A 12,576-nucleotide genomic window follows, 5' to 3' on the forward strand; every position below is an offset into this window, starting at 1 on the left:
AAGCTTACGTGACTGCAATGATTCATATTCTTAGGTTTTTTTCGGTAAAGTCACGTAGGTAAAAAATTAAAATTAAAATTAATAAAAGTTAAATAAAAATGAAATTAAAATCACGACGTTTCGGAGGCAACACAAGCTTCCGTCTTCAGGTGGAACCGTCACAGCACGATAGCTGTATCAAGTAAAGAGAAATTCCAATAAAACAGTCCTTGTATATATACTGGTAGAGGGTGGGAAGAGCCAAGGTAGGCACCTGGATATTATTATTGGCAAATCTAGAATTAATCCCAGCAACGCAGCAAAAGTGCTGTTTCATCTACATAACAAAGGCTCAGTCCTATTCATAGCAGCCGCACATTTACATCAGCCACACCTTAACAACTCTTGGAACCTCCGAGTTCAACCAGTCTACACAACAAAGACTCATTCCTGGCAGCGGTTTCAGCCCCACCACCTCTACATAACAAAAGGCTCAGTCCCATTTACACGCACCTTTAATTCAGCCTCACCTTAACAACTTATTTCAACCATATTCTTAGGTTTTTTCGGTAAAGTCACGTAGGTAAAAAAATTTAAATTAATAACCAGTCTACACAACAAAGGCTCATTCCTAACAGCGTGCTTCAGCCTCACAATAATAATATCCAAGGCCTACCTTGGCTCCTCACACCCTCAAACAGTATATATACAAGGACTGCTTTCTTTGAATTTCTCTCACTTGATACAGCAATCGTGCTGTGACGATTCCACCTGAAGACGGAAGCTTGTGTTGCCTCCGAAACGTCGTGAATTTTATTTTATTTTTATTTTAATTCAATTAATTTAATTTTTTTACCTACGTGACTTTACCGAAAAAACCTAAGAATATGAATCGTTTGTGAGGCTGCGAGATTACAACAGCGTTTAGGGCGGCCTTTGATTGCCGGCTTGTTGAGCCACGGAATTTTAAAAGGAATTTTGAGGGTGGGGGGGTGGAATCCATGAGAGGAACCTCTTGGAATTAATCCTTGACAATGTGTCCCCCAATCCCCAGTCCCCAACCACACCACTCCCCACCCACTCGATTATACCCGGTGTTCCAATGCAGCGTAGCGAGCAGATATGCGTGTGTGTATGTTGAACTTTTTTCGCACCGTACGTTGCCAACCGTGCCATTCAGATGTATGTATGTGCTTTGAACTTATACTCTTTGGTTCTTTCGGTAAAGTCATGTGGGTATAAAATAAAATGAAATAAATCACGACGTTTCGGGCGCAACACAGGTGTCCATCATCAGGTGCTGTTGAGACAGACTTTCTTTCACTCTTATCATCACGTGGACATTCACGACAGCCAAATATTTCGAAAGTTTAAAAACGAATGTTTCTTAAAATGTGGAAGGAACAACCGTAGGACCCGGAGAAAAAATCCACATAACCAGGGGGAAAAATTAACCCGTAAAAACAAAGTTTTTCACTATAAATCCTTTATATGCGTGGCGGCTAGAGTCATCTCGTCCTCTGGCTTGAGATGGCTGCCACCTATGGGTCAGATGATTGCCTGCCACCATTAAGCAATTGGTAATTAAATATAATTTTTTTCCCTAAAAGTGTAAAATTTAGGAAAAAAATTTTCACAAAAATAAATTGTCACGCACAACGAGTCTATGTGCAAAATGTCAGCTCGATTGGATCACGGGAAGTGGGTTAAAAAACGACCGAAAGATTTGCACGATCCTAAGCAAGCAAGCAAGCAAGTGAACTTAATATAAAGGATTTAAAAAGCGAGAGAGAGAGAGACACGTCAAACTCCAAATATACAGCAGCAGGCGTCAGGGTTGGCTTTCAACCCACGACCTCCTGCACACCAGGCGAGGTAGTCAACATCTCCTAGCTACCGCGTCGCTCCACGTTGCTCCAATGGTCCATACATCGCCAGCTCTGACGAGGGGCAACGGGGGAGGAAAACCGGAGCAATTACTTCATATTCTTAGGTTTTTTCGGTAAAGTCACGTAGCTAAAAAAAATAAAAGTAAAATAAAATAAAAATCACGACGTTTCGGAGGCAACACAAGCTTCCGTCTTCAGGTGGAACCGTCACAGCCACGACAGCTGTATCAAGTGAATGAGAGATTGCAGGAGCTACCACTCCGTTTATATAATGGTTGGAGAGAAGGGGGGGGGGAAGGGCCAAGTACAGCACACTTTTTATTCATATGGTAAGGTGAGGCTTAAGAGGGTGAGCCTTTGTTATTATATAAACGGAGTGGTAGCTCCTGTAATCTCTCATTCACTTGATACAGCTGTCGTGGCTGTGACGGTTCCACCTGAAGACGGAAGCTTGTGTTGCCTCCGAAACGTCGTGATTTTTATTTTATTTTACTTTTATTAAGCTGAATGTTTTACCTACGTGACTTTACCGAAAAAACCAAAAAAATATGAATCCTTGCAGTCACGAAAGCTTCAAATCTAGAAGCAATTACTTCATTAAACGCTATCGAGCCATGTTGTGCCATAATTGAGAACATTTTGCAGAACCCCCTTACTCCTTCCCCGCGCACACCAAAATAAATGTCACACACTCAGCGATTTTTGAAATCTGCCTCCTGGGGTGGATGGGAGTGGAGCTCCCTATTCCCGCTGAGCTCCCTTAACGAGGCGCTGAGCGATGGTGATTGATGCTGGATGAGGATTGATGATCACAGGGGCAACTCCCTCCTCGCGATGATGGATGCGGATGATGATGATGATGGGATTATGATGGAATCACATTTGGATGATTTTTTATGTCTCGCTCCCTCCTGCCCCCCCCCCCCTCCCGAGGGGGCCATTCCGTGTCTGGAAGCGCACATCCACGGCTTTTAATTCCTTATTAAATCATCGCACAATTGCAAACTCGTATCCCCTGAGAAACGTTGCACGTACAAGACCAATGGGCCTAATTCGGCAGGCATTCTTAGCATCGGTACCAAGTTCGCTTTCCCACCTCTCTACCTCCCCGCATGGCACCTCGTTAGGAGCTCAATATCACTTACTGTGTCACCAGCGGAGCAGCGGAACGAGTCCCCGGTGCTCCAGTGAGCTCTGGACAAGTGATCTCAATCGCTGGTAGTCCCTTTGGTCAGTGGTGGGAATGCAACGTTTCCTGTGGCGTGCAACCAATTTCTGCGCTTCGATTACTGCCAAACGAGTTGTTGCAATCGCACTGTCAGCGGTGCATCAGTGGTCATGATCGTGAATTATAAACTGGTCAACAAAAATTAAAACAAAGATCCCCCGTGTAGCCTTAACAGACTGTAGGGGACAGGTGTTGTTAGCGAGTACCTATGAAGGCCGGAACGGTACACGAGGGGGTGGGTGGCCAGCACCACGCCCGACCGCCTTTGTCTCCCCAGTGACGATGTTTACTACACACCGCACCAGGTACTCATTTGAGGCTGAGTCTACCTACGGGGAGGCCCAGGTTCAGATAAAATCACTGGTCAACAAAAAAAAACATTTTTTTCTTACCTGGACTTTTGCAGCTGTTCTAGACTTATTTCAGGGTGCTGATTCCAAATCTGTTCTCAGATTTGCTCTATCACATCTCATTTTTATGCTATCGGCATACCCCATTTTCATTGATATTACCCGAAATTAACTCTGTCACTTATGATTGCAAGTTGTCGCGAGTCAATGACTGCTTTAGTGTTAAAATATGGTGCTGCATTTTTAGGATAGTGTGTTTATAATATAATTTTATGTAGATATCCACAAATATTTAATATTTTTCTTCCGCAGTTTTTATTGAAAGTGCAATATTTGATATCTCAAAAACCTGATGTGATAGACAAAAAAATCTGATGCCAGATTTGGAATCAGCACCCCAAAATTACCTTAAAATCGTTGGAATACCTTATGCCAGAAAAAGTGTGTTGACCAGTGTTAGTGATGATGATGACAAGTGTTAGTGATGATGATGACAAGTGTTAGTGATGATGATGAAGGCATGCTCGCTTTTCACTTGGGCAAAGGTTCGATATCGGCCACGGGCTGATAGATTGATTTTGACTTGAAACTTTCGTGACTGCAGGAATTCATATTCTTGGTTCTTTCGGTAATGTCACGTAGAATGGAAATAATAAAAAAACAAGAAAAGGTAAAAAAGCAATGTAATACAATACACTATTAGACATTATTGTAAAATTTAAATAAAAAGTCCATCCCATGTTTAGGCAGGAAATGAGTTTTAAAATCTAGATATTTTTCTGGGTTTTGACCCCCAGACACCCGGAAGATTTGGTCCCCCCCAATGTTGACTCCATAGCTACGGCCTTGCGTTGCGTTGTTCAAATGTAGCTGCCTTCATTGTTGTACTGGACATATTTCTTTCAATGCACTGTTGTATTGTTGTACTGTACCGACATAGCCCCCCCACAACCTCACCAATGCCCCCCCCCCACACTCCCACCAGCGGCTGTCAGCAGACCCGCAAAGCGCGTTGCGAATTCTGTTGACAGGGTTAAGAGCTGCAATCAATTTCACCCCCTCTATCCCTATCCACCCTTTGTGTTTTTTTTATGGATTTACTTTGTGTGTGTGTGTGTGTTATGTGCTGAGCCATGCGCTCGCTCACTCGCTCGCTATTTAAAAATTAATGGCACAATCGCGCAATTGCCGTCATCGGTGGCACATAGAGCCGAAAATAAAACTTTTAACGATCCTCAGACGGCTATTTTCGCGTTCAGCAGCAGCGGAAGAAGCAGCAGCAGCAGCAGAAGCAGCAGCAGCAGAAGCAGCAGAAGCAGCAGAAGCAGCAGCAGCAGCAGCAGCAGAAGCAGCAGAAGCAGCAGCAGAAGCAGCAGAAGCAGCAGCAGCAGCAACAGAAGCAGCAGCAGCAGCAGAAGCAGCAGAAGCAGCAGCAGCAGCAGAAGCAGCAGAAGCAGCAGCAGCAGAAGCAGCAGCAGCAGCAGCAGCAGAAGCAGCAGCAGCAGCAGAAGCAGCAGCAGCAGCAGAAGCAGCAGAAGCAGCAGCAGCAGAAGCAGCAGCAGGAGGCAGGGCGGAAAGAGGCGAAATAAACCGCAGCTGCTGCCCCTGTTGCATCTGTTGCCCCTGTTGCATCTGCTGCTGCTGTTGCTTTGACGATAAATAAAATTCAGCTCGGTTGAAATCAACAGAAAAACCCCGATTTTTTAAATCCTTTATATTAAGTTCACTTGCTTGCTTGCTCGTTGTGCGTGACAATTTATTTTCGTGAAAGAAAATTCCAAAATTTTACACTGTTTAAGGAAAACATATTTAATATTAAATTACCAATTGTTTAATGCTGCCAGACAATCATCTAACCCATAGGTGGCAGCCATCTCAAGCCAGAGGACGAGATGACTCTAGTCGCCCCGATGCCACGCATATAAAGGATTTATAGTGAAAAACTTTGTTTTTACGAGTTAATTTTATCGTTGAGAAACGTTAATGCAAGCGTCAAGTTATGTTACACTGAGTCAAGTTCAAATCTCCTACCTTTAATTTGATTTCACTGCGGATTTTAACACTGGAAAAATCACACCTTCACCAACCCGCGCTGATCAGCGTGGTAGACATATTGGGGGGGCGTCCATAAATGACGTCACGAGATTTTAGACGATTTTTGACCCCCCCCCCCCCCTTTGTCACACGGCGTCACAAAAAAGTAAGACCCCCTTTCAAATATGACGTCACAAAGCTCTGCCCCCCCCCCAAAAAAATATAAAACATGCTTCAAATCGCTTTAAACTATTGTCATTGTAGTGCGTATTTAATGTGGCGCTGCACTCTGATGTTGTAGGGGAAAACATTTATTAAAAAGTCTATTTAATTAAGTAGAACGTGTTGTCTATATTTATTTAAAGTTTACACATTTTTAGGTGACGTCAAACCCCCCCCCCTCGTCACTCATCGTCACAAATGTCTGACCCCCCCCCCCCCCCTCTAGGTGCGTGACGTCATTTATGGACGGCCCCATGTCCAACAATCCCTTTTAACCGACACACCGTAAGGTAGGCCCTCATCCAGCCTTAGATAATATTATTTTATTATTTTATTATATTATTATATTATTATACTTTATTATTATTATATTACTATTTTATTATACTATTTTATTATTTTATTATGTTTTATTTTTATTATTTATTATTTCCCTTCTACGTGACTTTACCGAAAGAACCAAGAAGATGAACCCGTACACACACTTCAACAATTAAATCTAGATTCAAGACATTTCTTCAGAACTACTCTTTTGCGTTCAGATTTTTTGTCCATCTCCCGGAACCCCCGACACCCACGGTTTTCCTGCGCGTCGGTGCGAAAGAAAGTTCAGCGTTACGGTAGGGCATGGCACGCACATTTAGCGAACAAATCTAAATCCGCTTGCAGCAAAGCCACGAATTCGTTGCCCATAAATAGCGCGCATTAAGAATTCATCTTTATTGATGTGCCTTTGCTGAATCGGCGATAATTCCCGCATTAGCGCTTCCATAAACTGCCAGAATCAACTAGGCGCACGGTCGTTTTCACACTCCGCCATGAATAAAGCATCACACCTTGGCCTCCGACCAGAGGAATTTGATTCGCGACGTTTTAAACAAACGCCCGATTTTTTTTTCCGTCAATTTTTTTTTCACGGCAATTTTTTTTTTCCGGCAATTTTTTTCCGGCAATGTTTTTCTCGGCAAATTTTTTTTCCCCCGGCAATTTTTTTTTTCCGTCAAGTTTTTTTTTCCCGTCAATTTTTTTTCCAGCAAATTTTCCCGGAAATTTTTTTCCAGGCAATTTTTTTTTCCAGCAATTTTTCCCGGCAATTTTTTTCCCGGCAATTTTTTTTTTCCAGCAATTTTTTTCCGGCAAATTTTTTTTCCCCCGGCAATTTTTTTTTTCCGGCAATTTTTTTTCCAGCAAATTTTCCCGAGAATTTTTTTCCGACAATTTTTTTCCCGGCAATTTTTTTTTTCCAGCAATTTTTTTCCGGCAAATTTTTTTTCCCCCGGCAATTTTTTTTTTCCGGCAATTTTTTTTCCAGCAAATTTTCCCGAGAATTTTTTTCCGACAATTTTTTTCCCGGCAAATTTTTTTTTTCCCGGAAATTTTTTTTCAACAACTACCAAAGAGTGATCGAGTTCGCTCTGCACGAGGGAAGTCTTTATATAAATATAATGCCGCGAGTCACGCCGTCCAAATTAAAAGTTATTATTGGCCGAGAAGAGTTGTCATCTCCCTATCGACTGCTCTGCCACTTATCTTCGCGCGGTGCAGTGGGGTGTCTTTGAAGTCTCGTGTCGATTTTTTTTCTCTCATTTTCTTTTTTACAGGGGATGAACATGAATGTGTTTGTGTGTGTATGTGTTGAACTCTATCGCGCCGTACGTAACCAACCATTTCTAAACTGGCGAAGAACAGCAATATATGGGTCTCCGGGTGAGTCTATGGGTCTCTGCGTGAGTCTATGGGTCTCTGCGTGAGTCTATGGGTCTCTGTGTGAGTCTATGGGTCTCCGGGTGAGTCTATGGGTCTCTGCGTGAGTCTATGGGTCTCTGCGTGAGTCTATGGGTCTCTGTGTGAGTCTATGGGTCTCTGTGTGAGGCTATGGGTCTCTGTGTGAGTCTATGGGTCTCTGTGTGAGTCTATGGGTCTCTGTGTGAGTCTATGGATCTCTGTGTGAGTCTATGGATCTCTGTGTGAGTCTATGGGTCTCTGTGTGAGTCTATGGGTCTCTGTGTGAGTCTATGGGTCTCTGTGTGAGTCTATGGGTCTCTGTGTGAGTCTATGGGTCTCTGTGTGAGTCTATGGGTCTCTGTGTGAGTCTATGGGTCTCTGTGTGAGTCTGTGGGTCTCTGTGTGAGGCTATCGGTCTCTGTGTGAGTCTATGGGTCTTTGTGTGAGTCTATGCGTCTCTGTGTGAGTCTATGGGTCTCTGTGTGAGTCTATGGATCTCTGTGTGAGTCTATGGGTCTCTGTGTGAGTCTATGGGTCTCTGTGTGGGTCTATGGGTCTCTGTGTGAGTCTATGGGTCTCTGTGTGAGTCTATGGGTCTCTGTGTGAGTCTATGGGTCTCTGTGTGAGTCTATGGATCTCTGTGTGAGTCTATGGGTCTCTGTGTGAGTCTGTGGGTCTCTGTGTGAGGCTATCGGTCTCTGTGTGAGTCTATGGGTCTCTGTGTGGGTCTATGGGTCTCTGTGTGAGTCTATGGGTCTCTGCGTGAGTCTATGGGTCTCTGTGTGAGTCTATGGGTCTCTGTGTGAGTCTATGGGTATCTGCGTGAGTCTATGGGTCTCTGTGTGAGTCTATGGGTCTCTGTGTGAGTCTATGGGTTACTGCGTGAGCCTATGAGTCTCTGCGTGAGCCTATAGGTCTGTGCGGTGATCCTATGCGTCTATGTGTGTTTATATGGGTCTGTGTGAGTCTATGGGTCTCTGCGTGAGTCTATGGGTCTCTGCGTGAGTCTATGGGTCTATGTGTGAGTCTATGGGTCTCTGTGTGAGTCTATGGGTCTCTGTGTGAGTCTATGGGTCTCTGTGTGAGTCTATGGGTCTCTGTGTGAGTCTATGGGTCTATGTGTGAGTCTATGGGTCTATGTGTGAGTCTATGGGTCTCTGTGTGAGTTTATGGGTATATGTGTGAGTCTATGGGTCTCTGTGTGGGTCTATGGGTCTCTGCGTGAGTCTATGGGTCTCTGCGTGAGTCTATGGGTCTCTGCGTGAGTCTATGGGCCTCTGTGTGAGTCTATGGGTCTCTGTGTTGAGTCTATGGGTCTCTGCGTGAGTCTATGGGTCTCTGTGTGAGTCTATGGGTCTTTGCGTGAGTCTATGGGTCTCTGCGTGAGTCTATGGGTCTCTGCGTGAGTCTATGGGTCTCTGCGTGATTCTATGGGTCTCTGTGTGGGTCTATGGGTCTCTGCGTGAGTCTATGGGTCTCTGTGTGAGTCTATGGGTCTCTGTGTGAGTCTATGGGTCTCTGTGTGGTCTACAGGAGGTCGTGGGTTCGATCCCGACCCTGATGCCCGCTGCATATTTGGAGTTTGCGTGTCTCTCTCTCATTATCATCATCACGGTGGCTAGGAGATGTTAACTACCTCGCCTGGTGTACAGGAGATCGTGGGTTCGATCCCGATCCCGACCCTGATGCCTGCTGTATATTTTGAGTTTGCGTGTTTCTCTCTTTCTCTCTCTCATCATCATCACGGTGGCTAGGAGATGTTAACTACCTCGCCTGGTGTACAGGAGGGTGTGGGTTCGATCCCGACCCTGTATATTTGGAGTCTGCGTGTCTCTCTTTTGCCGTGGTGGATTTGTCTCCGGGTCCTCCGGTTATTATTTTTTTTCACCCCTCCGCATTTAGAGTCAACATCCACGCGTCCAGTTGAACATTTGACCGCTGATTTCCCTCCCCGCGTGCTGATGATGACGACGACGACGACGACGAGCCACTTCCTCGAGCTAAATTTTGTGATGATAACCGCGTCGTTATCGCCAAAAGAGCCACATTGTAACTGCGTGGGCCTCACCTGGTCAAACCTGGTCTCCACCTGAGGACGGCTACTTGCGTTGTGGCCGAAACGTCGTGAGAATTATTTTATTATGTTTTATTTTTATTATTTTATTATTTCCCTTCTACGTGACTTTACCGAAAGAACCAAGAAGATGAATCCCTGCAGTCACGAAAGCTTTAAATATAATTATTTATTATGTTTTATTTTTATTATTTTATTATTTCCCTTCTACGTGACTTTACCGAAAGAACCAAGAAGATGAATCCCTGCAGTCACGAAAGCTTTAAATCGAAAAATGAAAATGAAGAGTTGAGTTCATGAGTGGGGAAGGCGGGAGAATGCTGGGGTGAAGAGGGGGAGGGGGTCAGAAGGGGGGGGGTCAGTCGGGGGGGCAGGGGGGGTCAGAGGGGGGGGCAGGGGGGGTCACAGAGGTGCAAGGGGGGGGCGCATTTCATCTCGAGTTCATGGGTCCATAGCGACCAGCACAAACGCCAGTAACCATGGTTACCTCGGTATATATTTTTTCTCTGCAATTTTTTTAAGATAACAAAATCTAAATGGCCTTTAACCGTTTGCACGAGGGTGTATGATTCATATATATATATATATGTGAATGTGAAGGGAAAGGTTTTTTATGTTTAAAGCATCGGTGTGGGGGGAAAAAATGAGAAGCAGAATAAATATTTAATTTAAAACAAAATAACCCCCTTTTAATTTTAAACATCGGCGGTTGCCTCGAGAGGGAGGTTGCTATTAAAATAAATGTTGGTGGTTGAGTTATTTTTTTCGTGGTGTATTATTGACGGTGTTTACTCGTGCAGAGGCTTGCCTTCCGTGACTCAACGCCAAAAGGAATAAAAAAACACCAAAAAAACGAGCGAAAGAGAGAGAGGGGAAGAGAGAGAGAAATGACTACCCCTACCACTATCCTACCACTACCATCACTACCCCTACCACTACCCCTAACAATACCCCTATCACTACCATCACTACCCCTACCACTACCCCTACCACTATCACTACCACTACCCCATACCACTATCACTACCACTACTCCCTACCAATACCCCTACCACTACCATCACTACCCCTATCACTTCCGCTACCACTACCATCACTACCCCTATCACTACCCCTACCACTACCCCTACCACTACCCCTTTCACTACCCCTACCATTACCCCTACCACTACCATCACTACCACTACCCCTATCACTACCCCTAACACTACCCCTATCACTACCACTACCATCACTACCACTACCACTACCCCTATCACTACCCCTAACACTACCACTACCACTACCATCACTACCCCTACCACTACCCCTACCACTACCCCTACCACTACCATTACTACCCCTACCACTACCCCTATCACTACCCCTACCACTACCCCTATCACTACCCCTACCACTACCATCACTACCCCTACCACTACCCCTATCACTACCCCTACCACTACCCCTAACACTACCCCTACCACTACCATCACTACCCCTACCACTACCCCATCACTACCCCTACCACTACCCCTACCACTACCCATATCACTACCCCTACCACTACCCCTATTACCAGTCACTACCTCCATGCCTACCCCCTACACCACCACCACCACCACCACTTTTCATCACAACCCCAGCACCGCTCGCCATTATCTCAGCCACCACCAAACACCGACATCCCACGGACCAATTTCAAAATTGCTGCAAAGAGCCTCGGAATCAGGCGCCGATTATAGTCGCGCGCACGCAAGTCTAGACGAGAGATGAGATAAGATGTATTTGTGTGCACCCAAGAGGGCGAGGGGGTGGGTTCGTTGGGGGTTTCCATTGATCCGTAAATGACCACGATGCTCCCACGTGGCCTCGTGCCGTGGCGATCTTGTCGATGAGTCTCAACCACCACCATTGGTACCTCATTTGCCAGTAAAAAATATGATAATTGGTTTTTTACCCTTTTATCTGGCAACAAAACTGACACCTTTTTTTTACGAGGAGTCATGTTTGCATGTACATGCTTACCCCGAGCTCTCATACTCTGATGGTGCATTGTCTTTGAGTTGTGCGCCTTTTGGCGTCATCTGGTCCAACACCATGTGAGACTAGGCTCTAAGAAAAGCTGTCTCGGGTGTGGACCAATCAACTTCAAGGACAGTGCATACATTATCAGACTTATGTGTTTTATTAGCATTACGACTGCAGGTATTGTGGTCTATGCAAACATGACTCCTCGTAAAATAGGTCAGTTTTGTTGCCAGATAAAAGGGTTAAAAACCAATTATCAGTCTCAACCACTACCATCATCATCATCGTCGTCATCATCATCACGCAAACCCCCGATCGTCATCCTCGCTGCAGCAGCTGCAGCAGCAGCGGCAGCGGTGGAGGTGGCGGCTTCTGGCTCGGCCGCCGAACGAATGCGGCCGTCTGGAACGCTCTCTTCCTTCCCGATGTTAGGAAGTCACTGGGTTGCTACGATGGCCCTGTTCAGATCTCAATGTCCGCTCTCGTTAGCCATAGGCTGAGAATCACACGCGGGTTGGTCGGATTAATACGAGAAGAGCGTCTGTTAAAGTGTAGACGAATATTCACCTGGGATAGAGCGTTTCCCCCTCGCACGCGCGGGTGTTCTCCGTGTGCTTTCCTCCCACGTGTTTGAACACTCGCTTATCGGATGAACACGCCTCAATAGGGGCGCCACGGCGGCTAGGAGATGTTAACTACCTCGCCTGGTATACAGGAGGTCGTGGGTTCGATCCCTACGTTGACGATGCCTGCTGGATATTTTAAGTTTGTGTGTCTTTCTCTCTCATCATCATCACGGTGGCGAGATGTTAACTACCTCGCCTGTTGTGCAGGAGGTCCTAGGTTCGATCCCTACGTTAACGATGCCTGTTGTATATTTTAAGTTTGTGTCTCTCTCTCTCTCATCATCATCACGGTGGCGAGATGTTGACTACCTCGCCTGGTATGAAGGAAGTCGTGGGTTCGATCCCTACGTTGACGATGCCTGCTGTATATTTGGAGTTTGCGTGTCTCTCCCTCTCTCATCATCATCATCACGGCGGCTAGGAGATGTTAACTACCTCG

Source organism: Lethenteron reissneri, chromosome 59, assembly GCF_015708825.2.
Source record: "Lethenteron reissneri isolate LAM-NWPU_2019-01 chromosome 59, ASM1570882v1, whole genome shotgun sequence".
NCBI lineage: Eukaryota > Metazoa > Chordata > Hyperoartia > Petromyzontiformes > Petromyzontidae > Lethenteron > Lethenteron reissneri.